Source organism: Hemicordylus capensis, chromosome 2 (assembly GCF_027244095.1).
Source record: "Hemicordylus capensis ecotype Gifberg chromosome 2, rHemCap1.1.pri, whole genome shotgun sequence".
NCBI lineage: Eukaryota > Metazoa > Chordata > Lepidosauria > Squamata > Cordylidae > Hemicordylus > Hemicordylus capensis.
In genome coordinates, this window is record NC_069658.1 from 156,712,008 (window position 1) to 156,728,029 (window position 16,022).

The 16,022-nt window shown below is 48.5% G+C and overlaps 1 long non-coding RNA gene across 1 annotated transcript; it reads left to right on the forward strand.

Annotated features, from left to right (window-relative positions):
• Positions 1-12,433: 12,433 nt before the first annotated feature.
• LOC128345383 (uncharacterized) lies at positions 12,434-15,675 on the forward strand. The gene is made up of 2 exons (XR_008316417.1): positions 12,434-14,071; positions 14,291-15,675. It is a non-coding gene; the product is annotated as an uncharacterized LOC128345383 (long non-coding RNA).
• The last annotated feature ends 347 nt before the right edge of the window (positions 15,676-16,022 follow it).

Genomic DNA, 16,022 nt, shown 5'->3' on the forward strand with positions numbered 1-16,022 from the left:
AATTACATTATCAATTGATTTATTTTATTTAACGTATTTATGTACCACCCAAAACTTATGTCTCTGGGAGGCTTACAATAAACAGTACACATTATATAAAAATAAAACATTAATAGAATGTATTGTCCTTGGTATGAAAATGTGAAAGACACCAATTTTTGTGTGATACTGAAAACAAAATCCCGCAATTAATACATCCTTTATTGGGTCTTTCTGGCAAAATGAAGGGAGCATCTCAGAATGGAAAACTTCTTCTGGCCATGACTTCCTGATGGGGGAAAGAAGGGCTGTATAAGGGCCACAACAGGTGGTTGTGTCTTATAGACAGGTCAGTCGAGCTGAATGATGTCTTCCCATTCATCAATGGGACAGATCCCATTGGCCTGTACATTGGGTAGTGTGGTCTTCTAGTCCCATGCCTTCACAGGTATCTTCCATGGTTGGCTTTGATGTACTGGAGGGCTTCACACGGTACACGTACCCTGAGTTCTATGAACTCGGTCCAACAGAGTGTGGATTTGGAAAACAGGGACCTGTGTAACATAAAGGACAGGAGGGTTAATGGAATGCATTTTTTGAAAAAGCCTTGCCATGAACTGGAGCACAATCTTTGTGGAAAAGCAAGATCTATATAGTAGTAGTAGTGGTGGTAGTAGCGAATAATAAGAACATTCTGCTTCCTCCAGGAAGGCTGACAGCAGGATGCCATCCATCCTCAGGCAGTCATAGCTCTACATTATTGACCCTTCCAGGAGAATTAACACTTCCTGGGGAATATCACTCAGTCAGTTTCATGGGAAAGCAAGCATTTGTCACAGGTGGTCTTAGTCCAAGTGTAGCACACTCTCTAGAACGCTGCTCTGGCTGTAAGCATGCCGCACCATTTTTGAAAAATGCTGGAACCAAGCTGGCCCTCATACATACAGATGATATTCCCCAGGAATTGTAGATTCTCTTGGAAGGGTCAATAATGTGGAGCTTGACTGCCTGAGGATGGATGGCATCCTGCTTTCAGCCTTCCTGGGGGAAGCTGGTTCTTACTATGGACTACTACTATTTATAGACTGCTTTTCCACAAATGTTTTCCAAAGCAGTTTACATAGAAAAAGAAACACAAAATGAGGGGCCTCACTGTTTCCTCACCTGGACTTTGACTGTGGTTTGAAACACAGTTAACTCTTTCTTCTAGCTCCAACACAAGGTTGGTTAAAAAGAAGAGAGCAGGTTGTCTTTCAGGCAGAACATGCCCACCATTCCTGACCTTCTCATTGAGGAGCCCTTGAGATGCCTCTGTGGGATCCCAGGGTCCCCCAGAACACAGTTTGAAAACCCAGCTGCAGACGATGCAATTGCTTGATGCCTGGTGGGCTCTTTCTTGTTTACGCTCCCTCCACCAAGACAGATGCTCTGTGCTTCCTGGGAGGAGCATTTCATCTTAGGGTGGTCAGGTAGCTCATTTTCTTCCCCCCAGACATGGAACCCAAATCATACTAGAATATCTTGCCCGATTTGGCCTGTATTCCTCCATTCCACACGTTCACATCATCTTCTCCCTGAAAAGAGAGCTCCGAGCTGTCTTCCACTTGTAAGGGAAACAAAAATACACCTTGAATGAACAAAAATATTTCATAGAGGCTGCAGTTGAGCACTGAAAACACACAAAACAGAGAAAATGCGACATCTGAATTGGTCACCTTTGCGCATATAACCTCTGCTACAATTTGAATGAGACGTCTCTAGTGGATTTGAAGATATGCAGAGATGCAAGAGCCAAATGGAAAGAATGTTGATCCCCCCCCCGACCCCAAAAGCAAACAATTTAAAGGCTAATTCATACATACATATTCACCCAGCTCATGGCTAAATGTCCAAAACAACAACTCCATGGAAAAGCTTTGCGCTTGAGGTGATATGGAGGTTGCAATTGTGGTGTTGTTAGGGGAGCCTATTCAGAGATGCGAGTTACCACCCGATGTTTCAATGATCCAGTGAATATGTGACACACATTCATCAACCTGAAGTAAGAACAACGATCAGAGTGTGTTCCTGTCAATCTTACTTAATGGCCATTGAGATGATCTGCAAGTGGAAGGTCACTGCACTCTACACTCACATCACAAGTTACAAGGATACTATCTCATATTCAGTTCCTTTACAAGCTTTTCCAGATTGATCAAAACTATTGCCCTATTTTCAGGCTTTGAGGATATTTTCCAAGATATCTCATGGATATTATCCATTTGCCATTTGGAGTTGGTAGCCCAAAAGATGGATGTTTCTAGATAGGGCCTCAATACTTACTAGTACATTTTATCTCTCCAGTGGTAATAGACTGCTGTTTCTGAGTTAGCAGGTTAACTTAGAAACAGCAGGTAGAGATGAGATCCTAACAGGTAGAGACGGGATTCTGAATGGAATGCTAAAGGCCCGCAACCAATGGGCAGGGCGAATTGCACAACAGTTTCACCCCAAACTCTTGCCCCGATCTCAGTCGGGCAGCAATTGTGCCTACAGAAACTGCACAACTGCTCTGTCCAGGTGACTGCAGGCCACTGAGCATGACTGTAGAGCTGTGCCAAGAACCCACCGAAAAGCGGCTCCTGCCGGGCCCAGATCCTATTGAAAGGGAATCCATTGCACAGTAAACGTGTAAAATCAGGCTTTAGGGAATGTTTCTTTCCCCTAGTGTCTGTATATCATAATGCTTATGCCACTGAAATTCTTGAGAGAGCCAGCAGCAACACTCACCAGCACTCCTTTCAGAGGAGACAATTCAGGCACAAACTGAGCATAGTGTTAGAGACGAACAAAATCCCCAACACTGATAGCAGATGGACACACGTAAAAGGATCCTTGTCAGTGAGGGCTGGGACATGAAGCATCAGGACGGAAGGTAGGCAACCACATTTCCAAGTGATGCACTGGAGATTTCCCCGATGGAATGGACATAGGTGGTCCATTGATATGGGGGAAAGTGAGGAGGTGCACTCAGGCACATCAGTGGGGTGGCAGCTAAACCAAAAACAAGCCCGTTCCTGTCTGCATGGCCCCATCAGGGCTTCTGCTTCTTAGCATGCTACAGTGCAACACAAGGTTGAGAACTCAGTAGCCAGATTCACATGTTATGTTCAACACTTGCACAATGAGGGTACGTTGTCCACAGATACCGCTCTGTACACAGGTAGAGTGATTCACGTGTTATGTTCAACACTTGCACAATGAGGGTACGTTGTCCACAGATACCGCTCTATACACAGGTGGAGAAGGCAACTAGCGCCCGCTATTTCAACGGGCTGAAAAATACTAGTACAACATAATGTCTGAATAAGGCTTCCCTGGTGTGTGTGCGCATGAGTGGACAGAAAACATTCTCCCTGTAAAACCTTGTGGTAAATCTGTATTGCAGACACTTTGAAAGGAGGGCTTACCCAAGAGGGGCAAAGCACTACAGACAAACATGAGTATACTATCCACCAACCTTGCCAGACTTGTGCTTTGGTGGTAATCCTGCCTTCTGAAATGCTGGAATCATATCTGTTTTATAGTCTGGAATAAAAATCCTCAAGTCCACATCATTGCTGTAAGGAGCTTGAATGGACTTGGGGGTATGTACGGCTGGAGTATGAATGCACACTCTCTCCTCCGGAGGAGATTCGGGGTAACAGCCCTTTCTGTAAAGCCCCCAGGCCAAACAGAGAGGTGTTAAGGGCTCTCTCAAAGGCCAACAATGAACCCGAGTTCTAGTCCAGCAATATCTAGAGGACCACCGGTTGAGGACCTCTGGGAGCAAAGAGTGATAAAGAGGAGTGTGTGTGTGTGTGAATTCTCAGTCCCGGGTTGGCCTGTGGTTACCCGCAGCTGTGCCCCATTCATTGCCCTGCCCACCAGCCTCCACTGACAGAAGAGACCCCTTCTGTTCCTGGCTTCTATCGGCCAACCAAAGTTTGGGGGACTCCTGTGGAGAACCAAAGGGATCTCTCCCTTCAAGCAACAGCTGTAGATTGAGCAGTGGAAAGTGGATCCCTTGACCCTAGAAGTGATGCCCTGACTTGAATGACTTGCCCCCCACAGCTCCAGGGGGCACAGTGGAGTATGTATGTATGTATGTATGTATTTAACATCCCACTTTTCCTCGAAGGAGCACAGAGCAGTGTGCGTGCTTGTGTTTATCCTCACAACAACCCTGTGAGGTGGGCGAGGCTGAGAGAGACGTGACTGGCCCAGAGTCTGCCAGGGAATGTCATGGCTGAATGAGGATTAGAGCCCCGGCCTCCCCAGTCCTAGTCCAACACTCTAACCATGACACCACCCTGGAGGCAGTGTTGCCTGGAAGACCACAACCACCAACAGCCCAAATTAGACCTGTAAAGAGGCTTCCATGAAGGGGGGGGGATCCCAAAGCAACCATTTTTGCCCGACTCATCTGCTGCCACTAGAGTCAGGGGACAGTGAGCTCAGGTGCACCCGTCTCCCCGGGGAGCCCTCCTGCATGCCAGCCACATATGCCTGTGAGTGACATCACATTGGGGGGCGTGGCCATAAGCTGGAAGGGCCCAGGTGGCCCTCTGGAGCTCTTTTCCTAGCTGGCTGTGTTGTCAGCTGGAGGTCTTCTTGGTTCACGGTGGCTCCTAGGCAGCTGGGCGGCTTGGGTTCTTGGAGAGGAAGGGGAGGAGAGCTGGTAGCAAGCCTGAATGGTCCCCTTTGCTAAGCAGGATCCATCCTGGTTTACATCGGAAGGGGAGACTACATCATGTGAGCCCTGTAAGATATTCCCCCCTCAGGGGATGGAGGGGCCGCTCCGGGAAGTGCATCTGCAGGCTTGCATGCAGAAGGTTCCAGATTCCCTCCCTGGCAGCATCTCCAAGATAGGGCTGAGAGAGGCTCCTGCCTGCAATCTTGGAGAAGCCGCTGCCCGTCCAAGGAGACAATCTGGAGCTAGATGGACCAAGGGTCTGACTCAGTATATGGCAGCTTCCAGGGTGTGTGGCGCCATGGATATAAAGAGCCAAGCTGACCAAGGAAAGAAACTACTAGCCAGAGCAGCCAGGGACTGTGGAAGCCACGGAGGGACAGCAGCATCCCGCTGAGAAGGCAAAGCATTGAGGACCTTCCTGTATTCCTCGGTAACCACTGGAAAAGGTGAGGCGTGCCATCAAGTCAATCTCGACTCCTGGCGACCACAGAACCCTGTGGTTGTCTTTGGTAGAATACAGGAGGGGTTGACCATTGCTATCTCCTGCACAGTGTGAGATGATGCCTTTCAGCATCTTCCTATATCACTGCTGCCCGATAGAGGTTTTTTCCATAGTACCAGCGGGGATTGGAACTGGCAACCTCTGGCTCCCTAGTCTAGTCGTTTTCCTGCTGTGCTATTAGTCCATCTGCTTAATTATAGCTTCGCCCAGGACTGGATTAGCCCTCCCCAGTAAAAACTATATTGGGAAACACTTGGGAACTAGAAAGTGGCACAAGCAGGAAAAACAGGGACAAGCAAGAAAGCTGATACTTATAATATTTCTATACCACTTTCCAACAGAAGTCCTCTTAAGTAGTCTACATAAATATGAATAAATTTTAAAAATGGCTCCCTGTCCCCCAGAGGGCTCAGAATCTAAAAAAGAAACATAAGATAGACACCAGCAACAGTCACTGGAGGGATGCTGTGCTGGAGATGGATAGGGCCAGTTGCTCTCCCCCTGCTACATATAAGAGAATCACCACTTTTTAAAGTTGCCTCTTTGCTCTTTTAGCTGGGATACTAGTAGTAGCAACGATGATGATGATGATGATGATGATGATGATGAATCAAATGCAGTCAATAACATCTAGTAGATTGTGTGTAAATATAATAATAATAATAGTAATAACACATATAATTATTTTAAAATATATATCTTTATTGAGAAGATAGAAAGCACCATGGCCCTCAGTTCTTGTTTCTTTAATGTTACTATTATCTGTATACTGTTTTTCAACAAAAAGCAAACTCTTCTCAGAGCAGTTTGCACAGGGGTAAGGTTTGCTGTCCCCAGAGGGCTCACAGTCCACGCAGAAAGAAGGGAGACCCCATCAAGAGCCGCTGGAGGGATGCCGTGGTGGGGCTGGACAGGGCCAGATGCTCTCCCCCTGCTTAACCAAAAGGGCATCACCGCTTTGCTGGGTGCCCCGTTGCTCAGTCCACAGGGGGACCTTGCCTCTCCAAGCAGACCGGGCTAATCATTACTTGACTTTTATTTGAACATCTGTGCCCTGCCTTTCTCCACAGGCACCAAAGTGGCCAACCAAAACTAAAATCCCATAGAAAGCAAAAAGGTCATTTCCCAAAGCGCCATGAAATGGGGCACACCCCACATGCTGTGGGGGCAGAGCAGGCACTGGAAAACTACCACTAGAAGACAAACAACCCTGTTCAAAGCAGCCATTGAGCAGCAACTGTTACCCAGCAACCATCAATGATAGAACCCTGGCCCTGTTTGAGCAGGAATAACTGTCCTTCTGGCCTTTCTCTTCCCTGGGGGTTACCAACCTCTCCTCCTGTGCCTTTCAAAGCAACCCAAGAAAAGTGTCAGGAGATAAGGATCAGATGAGGATCTGGGGCCCAATTCTCATTCAGCCTGAAGCTTGCTGGGGGGAATTGGGGCCAATCTCTTGCTATCTACTGGCTTTTGGCCAAAGGGTGGGTAAGACTATAATTGCTTGCTAGTGGCAAATTAGTATAAATTTTATGTCTATTTTGTTATATAAAAAGAGATATTTGCAGACTGGATTGGGCAAGGTTCAGACCTCAATGTGAGACTAGACTTAAATTTGCATTCTGATTGGGCAAGACCTCCAGAGTTTTTAAATTCTATGTTGATCAAAATGGGCAAGATCTCTAGGATTTTTAAACTGACTTCTTGTTTAGTGCACTCAAGGCCATCTCGGATCCTTATTCCTTACTCAAGGAAAGCACTGAGTTTGAATGCTGGGCTTAAGGTTTTGATGTTTTAATGTCTATTGATAAAATGGAAGGAATCATTTCACATGCCAATGTTTAAATTGGTTGTGTCATGCAAGGGATTTGAGAATTGTCTCGACTAAGAAATAGTTTGATTGCCTTGTCAGCAAGAGAGGTTCTTGCAGCCTAGCTGCAAATCAAGCTATCTTGCACACAGACAAAAAACAACAACCTAACTTCTATTTGAAAATTGTGTCTTTGTTGAAGATGATGTTTGGCATTTTAGCATTCAAGACTCTTCAGACACGGATTGCGAGAACGCCTGGCCTGAGAAATTGACACAAGATTGAGCGGAGGTGAATGCACTGTTTAACGAGAAGAAGGTAGATCACCAAAGACGGCAGGAGTCCAGTGGTGAGGATGGGGTGAGTAACTGGGCCTGACTGGTTGGATGATGCCCCATCTGTATTGGGCTTCTTCCATAACAGATGCCCAATTAGTAGATAAATGTAAGGCAGTCTAACATTTCTCAATGACTCTCTTACAGAGGTCGGAAGAAGCTAAGAAGAAGGAGAGAAGAGACTCTACAGTGGGAGAACCACTTTGGGAAGAGCAGGATCAGCCCCTTTATCATTTCAGTTTCCCTCTTCTGCTGCACCTTCTTCAGTTCGACAGTATCGCTTTTTTGGTAATCTGCCAACCGGAACGATACACTGTAAGTATTCCAAATGTGGCAAAATACCAGGCTCTAGTTTCCCCAGGCACCATGAAATTGGGGCACACACCCCATGCAGTGGGGACCGAGCAAGCTGTAAAAAATGACTCCTCCTCTTCCTGGCCCCAAAGCCAGAGCAGACTCGCCCACCAGCCCTGTTCAAAGCAGGCCTTGACCAGCCACAGTAAGCATTGGAACCCTGGCCCAGTTTGAGCAGGGAGAACAGTATGACTGGTCTCCTCCTCCCTCAGGGTTTCCATCTTGCCCTGACCTTGCAGCTTTCAAAGCAACCCAACCGATGTGCCAGGCGTTAGTATCTGATCAGGACTTGGATTCCAAACCTCACCCAGACTAAAGGTCCATGGGGGAAACTTGAGCAATCTCTTGCTTCTTTCCCTACCTTATGAGACAGTGGTGAGGTTAAATCATGAGTGGGGAGCACAGGAAGAGATGGATGGACATTGCCCCAAGCTTTTGGCCAAAGGGTGAAATGAACAATTACTCAGAACATTGCCTAACACAATGTCTGTATCATTTACAGTTACTTCTGAGGAACAGCTACAACTGGAAACAAGGTCAGCTTCATGTTGTTGTTGTTGTTGTTGTTGTTGTTGTTGTTGTTGTTATAGCCCAGTAAGCTTCCAGACCACCTTGGGTTTATTCTCTCTTTTTGACAGTTAAAGCACCACATTTTCATTGATGCCAGGAGATGTTGAACAGTAGGGCACACATCCTGGGGTGCCTCTGTTATGGCACGAGAGATATTCCCAGACTGATTGGGCAAGGTTCGGACCACAATGTGTGTCTGGACATTTAAATTTGCATTCTGATTGGGCAAGACCTCTAGGGTTTTTAAATTCTGTCTTGATCGAATTGGGCAAGATCTCTAGGATTTTTAAATTGTATATGGAATTGGGCAAGATCAAGGCCTGTGTGGGCCTCGATTTTTAAATTGCATCCCCTAGCTTGACCTTTACAATTGTATTCTGATTGGGCAAGACCTCTAGGGTTTTTAAATTCTGTATGGAATTGGGCAAGATCGGGGCCTGTGTGGGCCTCGATTTTTAAATTGCATCCCCCAGCTTGACCTTTACAATTGTATTCTGATTGGGCAAGACCTCTAGGGTTTTTAAATTCTGTATGGAATTGGGCAAGATCAGGGCCTGTGTGGGCCTCGATTTTTAAATTGCATCCCCCAGCTTGACTGAGCACACAATCTCTAGGTTCCCTTAGAGTGAATTGGGCATGATACCATTTTTTTAAAATTCCATGTTTGGGCAGCTTTAAGCCAGTGGACTGGAGTCCCGTGAGCTTGGAATCTCCAATGGCTCAACTGGGCAAGACAATTGGTGTCTTTAAATTCTGTCAGGGCCTCGTGGACATATTTTTCAGCCAGGGGTGTAGTGTTAAATTTGGATCGACTGACCACCCACTTTTATTCATGTTCATGATAAAGTCTGAATCAAATGGATCACGTTGCGTGTTTTATATGCGCTGTGTCCCAAGTCTTGAGTGACCCATGAAGAGATGAGTTCTTCTTTAGTGCGCTCATGGCCATCTCGGATCCTTATTCCTTACTCAAGGAAAGCATTGATTTTGAATGCTGGGCTCAAGGTTTTGATGCTTTTCTATCTATTGATAAAATGGAAGGAATCATTTCACATGCCAATGTTTAAATTGGTTGTGTCATGCAAGGGTTTTGAGAACTGTCTTGACTAAAGAAATAGTTTGATTGCCTTGTCAGCAAGAGAGGTGCCTGCAGCCTAGGCGGCAACCATGCTATCTTGCACAGACACAGAAAGCCTTTTGGAAGGTTGTGTCTTTGTTGAAGACGATGTTTAGCATTTTAGCATTCAAGACTCTTCAGACACGGATTGCGAGAACGCCCGGCCTGAGAAATTGACACAAGATTGAGCGGAGGTGAATGCACCTGCTTAAGTTGAGGAAGGCAGATCACCAAAGAAGGCGGGGGTCCTGTGATGAGGATGGGGTGAGTAACTGGGCCTGACTGGTTTGATGAAGCCCCATCTGTACTGGGCATTTTCCATGCCAGATGACAATTTATTTTATTTTTTAAGTTCGGCACTGACATTTCTTCGCGACTCTCCTACATAGGTTGGGAGAAGCTAAGAAGAAAGCCAGAATAAACTCTACATTCATCACGTGCACTTTAGTAAGGGCAAGATCAGCCCCTCGATCATTTCAGTTTCCCTCTGCTGCACCGATTGCAGCTCTACAGTATTCCTTTTTTTTTTGCAGAACGATAAAGAGTAGGTATCCCAACTGTGGTTATCCCATAATCCAGAGTGGCACCACTCCGGCCCTCCTGTAGATGTTTGACTACAATTCCCATGATCCCTGACTACCGGCCACTGTGGAAGTCATCCTAACTTTTTTTAAAAAATTTTTTATTTTTGCATTTTTATACCGCCTTTCGTTAAAATATAGCCCCAAGGCGGTTTACAAAAGTTAAAAACATACAATAAAAACACAATAAAAACAACATGCTAAGAGTATAAAAACATATAAAAACAGGCATAAAACAATACAAGAAATAAAAACACCCAGAAGCAGCAGTAAAAACGATTATGTAAAAGCCTGGGTAAAAAGCCAAGTCTTTACAAGCTTTCTAAAAGCCATGATGGAGTCCGAGGAGCCAATGACCACTGGGAGAGCATTCCAGAGTCTGGGGGCAGCAACAGAGAAGGCCCTGTCCCGAGTGCACGACAGCCGGGCCTCTCTCATTGTCGGCACCCGGAGCAGGGCCCCCTCAGATGTCCTCGTCAAGCGGGCAGCAACCCTTGGGAGCAGGCGGTCCCTCAAATACCCTGGGCCCAAACCGTTTAGGGCTTTAAAGGTCAAAACCAGCACCTTGAATTGGACCCGGAAACGAACCGGTAGCCAGTGCAGCTCTTTCAAAATGGGGGTGATATGTTCCCAACGGGCAGCTCTGGATAACACCCTCGCTGCCGCGTTTTGCACTAGCTGCAGTTTCCGGATATTCTTCAAGGGCAGCCCCACGTAGAGCGCGTTACAGTAATCCAGCCGCGACGTGACTAAGGCGTGGGTAACTGTGGCCAGATCTGCCTTCTCGAGAAAGGGACGCAGCTGGCGCACCAGCCGAAGCCGTGCAAAGGCACCCCTGGCCACCGCCTCCACCTGAGCTTCCAAGAGCAGAGATGGGTCCAGTAGTACCCCCAAGCTGCGTACTTGTTCCTTCAAGGGGAGTGCAACCCCATCCAGAACTGGTAAAATCTCCACATCCCGATTGGCTCTCCTACTGACCAACAGCACCTCCGTCTTATCCGGATTCAATTTCAGTTTGTTAGCCCACATCCAACCCATCACGGCCTCCAGTCCCCGGTTCAGGACATCCACCGCCTCCCTAGGATCAGATGACAAGGAGAGATAGAGCTGAGTGTCATCCGCATATTGCTGACAACTCAGTCCAAATCCCCGGATGACCTCTCCCAGCGGCTTCATGTAGATGTTAAACAGCATGGGGGACAAGACCGAACCCTGCGGGACCCCACAGGCCAACGGCCACGGGGCCGAGCAGTAGTCCCCCAGCACCACCTTCTGGACCCTCCCCTCAAGAAAGGACCGGAACCACTGCAACGCAGTGCCTCCGATTCCCATACTCGAGAGGCGGCCCAGAAGGATACCATGGTCGATGGTATCGAACGCCGCCGAGAGGTCCAGCAGAACCAACAGGGTTCTAGTTCCCGGCGTAGGTCATCCACTAGAGCGACCAAGGCAGTCTCAGTCCCATACCCGGGGCGGAAGCCAGATTGAAAAGGGTCCACATAATCCGTATCATCCAAGACCCTCTGCAGCTGGGACGCCACCACACGCTCCATCACCTTGCCCAAAAAGGGCAGGTTAGACACAGGTCTATAGTTGTCCATGCTGGAGGGATCAAGGGAGGGCTTTTTTAATAGAGGTCTTACCACCGCCTCCTTAAGGCACGATGGCATCCTGCCCTCCCTTAATGAAGCATTAACCATCACCTCCAGCCATCTGCCTGTCCCCTCCCTGGCAGCTTTTATTAGCCATGAAGGGCAAGGGTCAAGAGCGCACGAAGTCGCCCGCACACTGCCCAGGATCTTGTCCACATCCTCAGGCCGCACCAACCGAAAAGAATCCAACACAACGGGACCAGATGGTGCCAAAGGCACGTCTGCCGGAACTGCCAAAACTCTGGAGTCCAGGTCAGCACGGATGCAAGCGACTTTATCTGCAAAGTGACAGGCAAACCGATCACAAAGAGCTGTAGATGGCTCCTCCCCCATTGTCCGGGGGGATGTGTGGAGCAATGTTTTCACCACACGAAACAGCTCTGTTTGCCTGCACTGAGCAGACGCAATGGAGGCGGAGAAAAAACGTTTCTTCGCCGCCCCCACCGCCACGGCGTAGTCCCTAAAATGGGTTCTAGCCCGTGTTCAATCAGATTCGTGACGACTCTTCCTCCAGCGTCGCTCCAGCCGTCGTCCGAGTTGCTTCATCGCCCTAAGCTCCGAGGAAAACCAAGGAGCGGAACGGGCTCCACTAAGCCGGAGAGGGCGCTTGGGGGCAACCGTGTCAACAGCCCGGGCCATCTCTCCATTCCAGAGATCAACCAAGGCGTCGACAGGGTCACCAGCTCTGGACACTGGAAACTCCCCGAGGGCCATCTGGAATCCAAGCGGATCCATAAGCCTCCGGGGGCGGACCATCTTAATCGGCCCACCACCCCTGCAGAGGGCAGACGGAGCAGTCAAACTAAACCCCACCAGGTGATGATCTGTCCATGACAAGGGAGTGGTCTCAAATTCCCCCACCTCCAGATCATTTATTTCCCAGTCGGCAAAAACCAGATCCAGAGTGTGTCCCGCCACGTGGGTAGGGCCCGATACCAATTGAGACAGGCCCATGGTTGCCATGGAGGCCATGAAATCCTGAGCCGCACCCACTAGGGGGGCCTCAGCGTGGACATTGAAATCCCCCAAAACAATAAGCCTGGAGGAACCCAAGGCCACCTCCGAGACCACCCCCGCCAGCTCAGGTAGGGAGACTGAAGTGCAGCGGGGTGGTCGGTACACCAGCAGAATCCCCAGCCTATCTCGGAGGCCCACCCTCAAGGACAAACACTCAAAATTCTGAGATTGCCTGACCGGGCACCTGGAAACAGGGAGGGTCTCTCGAAAGATGACTGCAACGCCTCCTCCCCGACCCTCGAGGCGGGGCTGCTGCACGATCTGGAAACCTGGAGGACAAAGCTGAGAGAGACCGACCCCGCCCAGCGGATCCAACCAGGTCTCCGTCACACATACCAGGTCAGCACGCTCATCCACAATCAGATCGTGGATGAGAGATGTTTTTGCGTTAACTGACCTGGCATTCAGCAGCAGCACCCTAATCCTCGAAGGAGTGTTCCCAGAGCTCCCTAGGGTCAGAGGGTTGGGAGAAGGGCCAGAAAAAGGAACAGGCCTCAATTGCCTGGACCGTTTTCCCCTGTAACGGCCTGCCCAACTCCCACCGCCATACCTCCCTCTGCCCGCTACCTGTGATATTGCCGCCCCCGCTCCAGACCCACTTTTTTGCTCCCCCAGACACATCTCCCCAGACTAACCCACCACGGCTTCTTGGCTTAATTAAAAAACAAAACAAAAACAAAAACAAAACTTCAACTGACTTGGATGTATGTCTTTCTGCATTAACTTGAATTCTTTTCCAAGCTATTCCAACCAGAGATGCACATTCCTAGTTGTCAGCATCGCCAGAGGTTTCCAGAGGCCTCTCCTTTTTAAAGGTAGCTTGCTTGTTAAAATCGCTATGGATCTCTTCTCTGTGGGATGCTGATGGAGATGCTTCTCCCCAAATAAAACCATAAACCATGCATTCGCTTCACAGTGGGTGGGAGGTTGCAGGACAGATAGGTCCCAACCTGCATGAGGTCTCACTTTTATTGTTGCAGACTTCTGCTGCTTGGTCAGAATTTTAGATCTGGAAAACAGTGTTGGAGAGAAGGACAGTGCACTCCATCCATCGGAGCTCTTTTTACCTCAAAGGTATTATCCTTATTATTGTTATTGCTGTTGTTGTTGTTACTGCAACTTTTAAGAGTGACGCATGCATGCCATATCTCTGTTTCTCTGTCCTGATCCGATCAATCAATTCTGTTCAGTGATTCTTTTCTATTTAGCGGATTGGGGGGAGCAACTGTCCCCCTCCCGGGGTTGTTGCTGGGGTCTACCATCTTCCTTTTTAGATTGCGAGCCCTTTGGGAGCCGTCTTTCATATTTTATCTACATAAACTGCTTGGAGAACCTGTGCTGAAGATTTGTCCTAATAGCAAGTATGGCAGTGAATGACTGCAAATATCAGGTCGGATTAGGAACTCCAGATGCCAGTCCGGGCTCTTGCAGTCCCTTCAAAAGGTAAGGGTCACAAAAACTGCTGATTTTTTAAATCAGCAAGGATCACCATAGAAATCTATCGTGAAAGGAAAAAATAGATGGGGGCGGGGGTGTTGGGACAACTACCTGGGGAACTCTGAAAATGGGCCCAGAAGTAGTAAGGATGACCAGACTCTGTATATTTAATTAAAATTGAATCGGACCTTCCTTTTAAAAACAAAATTATTATTATTTTTAAAGTAACCTGGAAATTGTACTCTCAGAGTGAATGCAGAAGAAAAGTGATGTAACATCAGAGAATCGCTGGGGAAGTGATGTGAAACTGAGGTAATCTTCTGCCTTCTTTTTCAAATGGTAAGTGAAATAAAAGGCAAAAAGTAAGAAATATCTTACATAAAAGATGCATGGGTGAGCAGGCATTTGGGCAAATGGAACCATCCCCCCCGCAGCCCCCCAGCCCCAATCAGTGACAAAATGTGGAGCCCCACCACCACATGGAGCTCTAAAATGGGTCGGGAATTCCCGGATGGTGTTGGGGAACTCTGACTCAATGTAGGCTTCCCAACGTCGGGGTTGGCTGATCCCCGACACCCTCCAACGTGGCCCATCTCAGGCCATGTCCAACACAACTGATGCAGACTTGAACAGCCGTATATTAAGCACCTTCTCTCTTTTTGTTCCGATTCTGCCCCCAAACTGAGCTGAACAGACCCAAGCCCAGAGATGGAAGGGGAGCTGAAAAGGCTGGAGAACAGCAGAGACGCTCTCAAGGCTGGCTTCTACGAATCCTTCGGTGGACTGCATCCTCCCCATGACTCTGATGACAGTAGCAATGGGCCGAGAGAGAACCTACATTACGTGTTCAGGACTACAGAAATCCCCCTCCCCTTGGCCTCGTGCAAAGGGGAGGGAGTTTGTCTCAGCCCCGCTCTGCACGAGGCCCAAGAAGCGGGCCGATTGGCCCTTTGGGTCAGGGGGCGGGGTTTTGCCGGGATGATCCCCGCCCCGTGCTCCTCAGTTTGGGACAGGCATTCCCCTCCCTCCCTCCCTGGTATAGAGCGGGTCTAGCGACTGGTCGCCCAACGGGGCCGAGTAGGAATTTTTGGCTCCCAACGCATTGGCCACTGTTGGGGTTTTTTTTCGCCTACTCCGTTCTGTGTTCCAGGTGTATAGTTAGAGTTAGGCCGGTCACAATGGCAGTAACAGTGCGGGCGGGGTGGTAATTCGAGGATTAGAACATCGGTGAGCACCCTTGGATATTTAAACGGGTGACTGGTCAATCGCTCCTTTGTGGCCTGTGCGGCACGGGGAGAATGGATTGCCATGAAACCTGCTTCAGGACTTCACCAACCTTTGGGCTGAGCGGTCCGGGGTGGGCGAAGACCTTGAAGTATCCAGATCCTCTCTTACGAAAGGGGGGGTTTGGCTTTGAAGGAATTGGGCGGGGCGTACCTGCCCGTTTCCCGAGCCAGGGTGTGTCGCCCAGTAAGGTGCTGGGTAGGACGTCAGAGTTCTAACCCGGTCCTCTTGGCCCGCACTGTTCTCTAAGGGTGATTAATCACCTGGTGTTCCAGTTCGTCATGTCTTTTGTTACAGTTAATAAAGTTGTGGCCCTTTTACCCATACTAAGTCTACGTGTCTTCTTGGGCTGGGGTCTGGGGACAAGGATTCCACTTTTGTGTGCTGATCAGGCGCACACTGCCTTGATTCTTCCACTCAGAACAAAACTCATTCCGCGCACAGATGAAAAAGATCAGAGGGAACATTCAGAGGCACTCTTACCCCTGGATTTCTGGGTGAACTCCAAGGCCTCCACACATCCTGGGGGCCCCAACATCCTTTTTAGTCTATCCTGGCCCATTGTTTTCCAGGCGACCGAGCATGACTGTTTCCTGCACTGGAGTTGACTTCTGCTTTAAAGACAATGGGGGGAGTGGGGAATGAAATATGTATGATGGAAATATGTTACGCT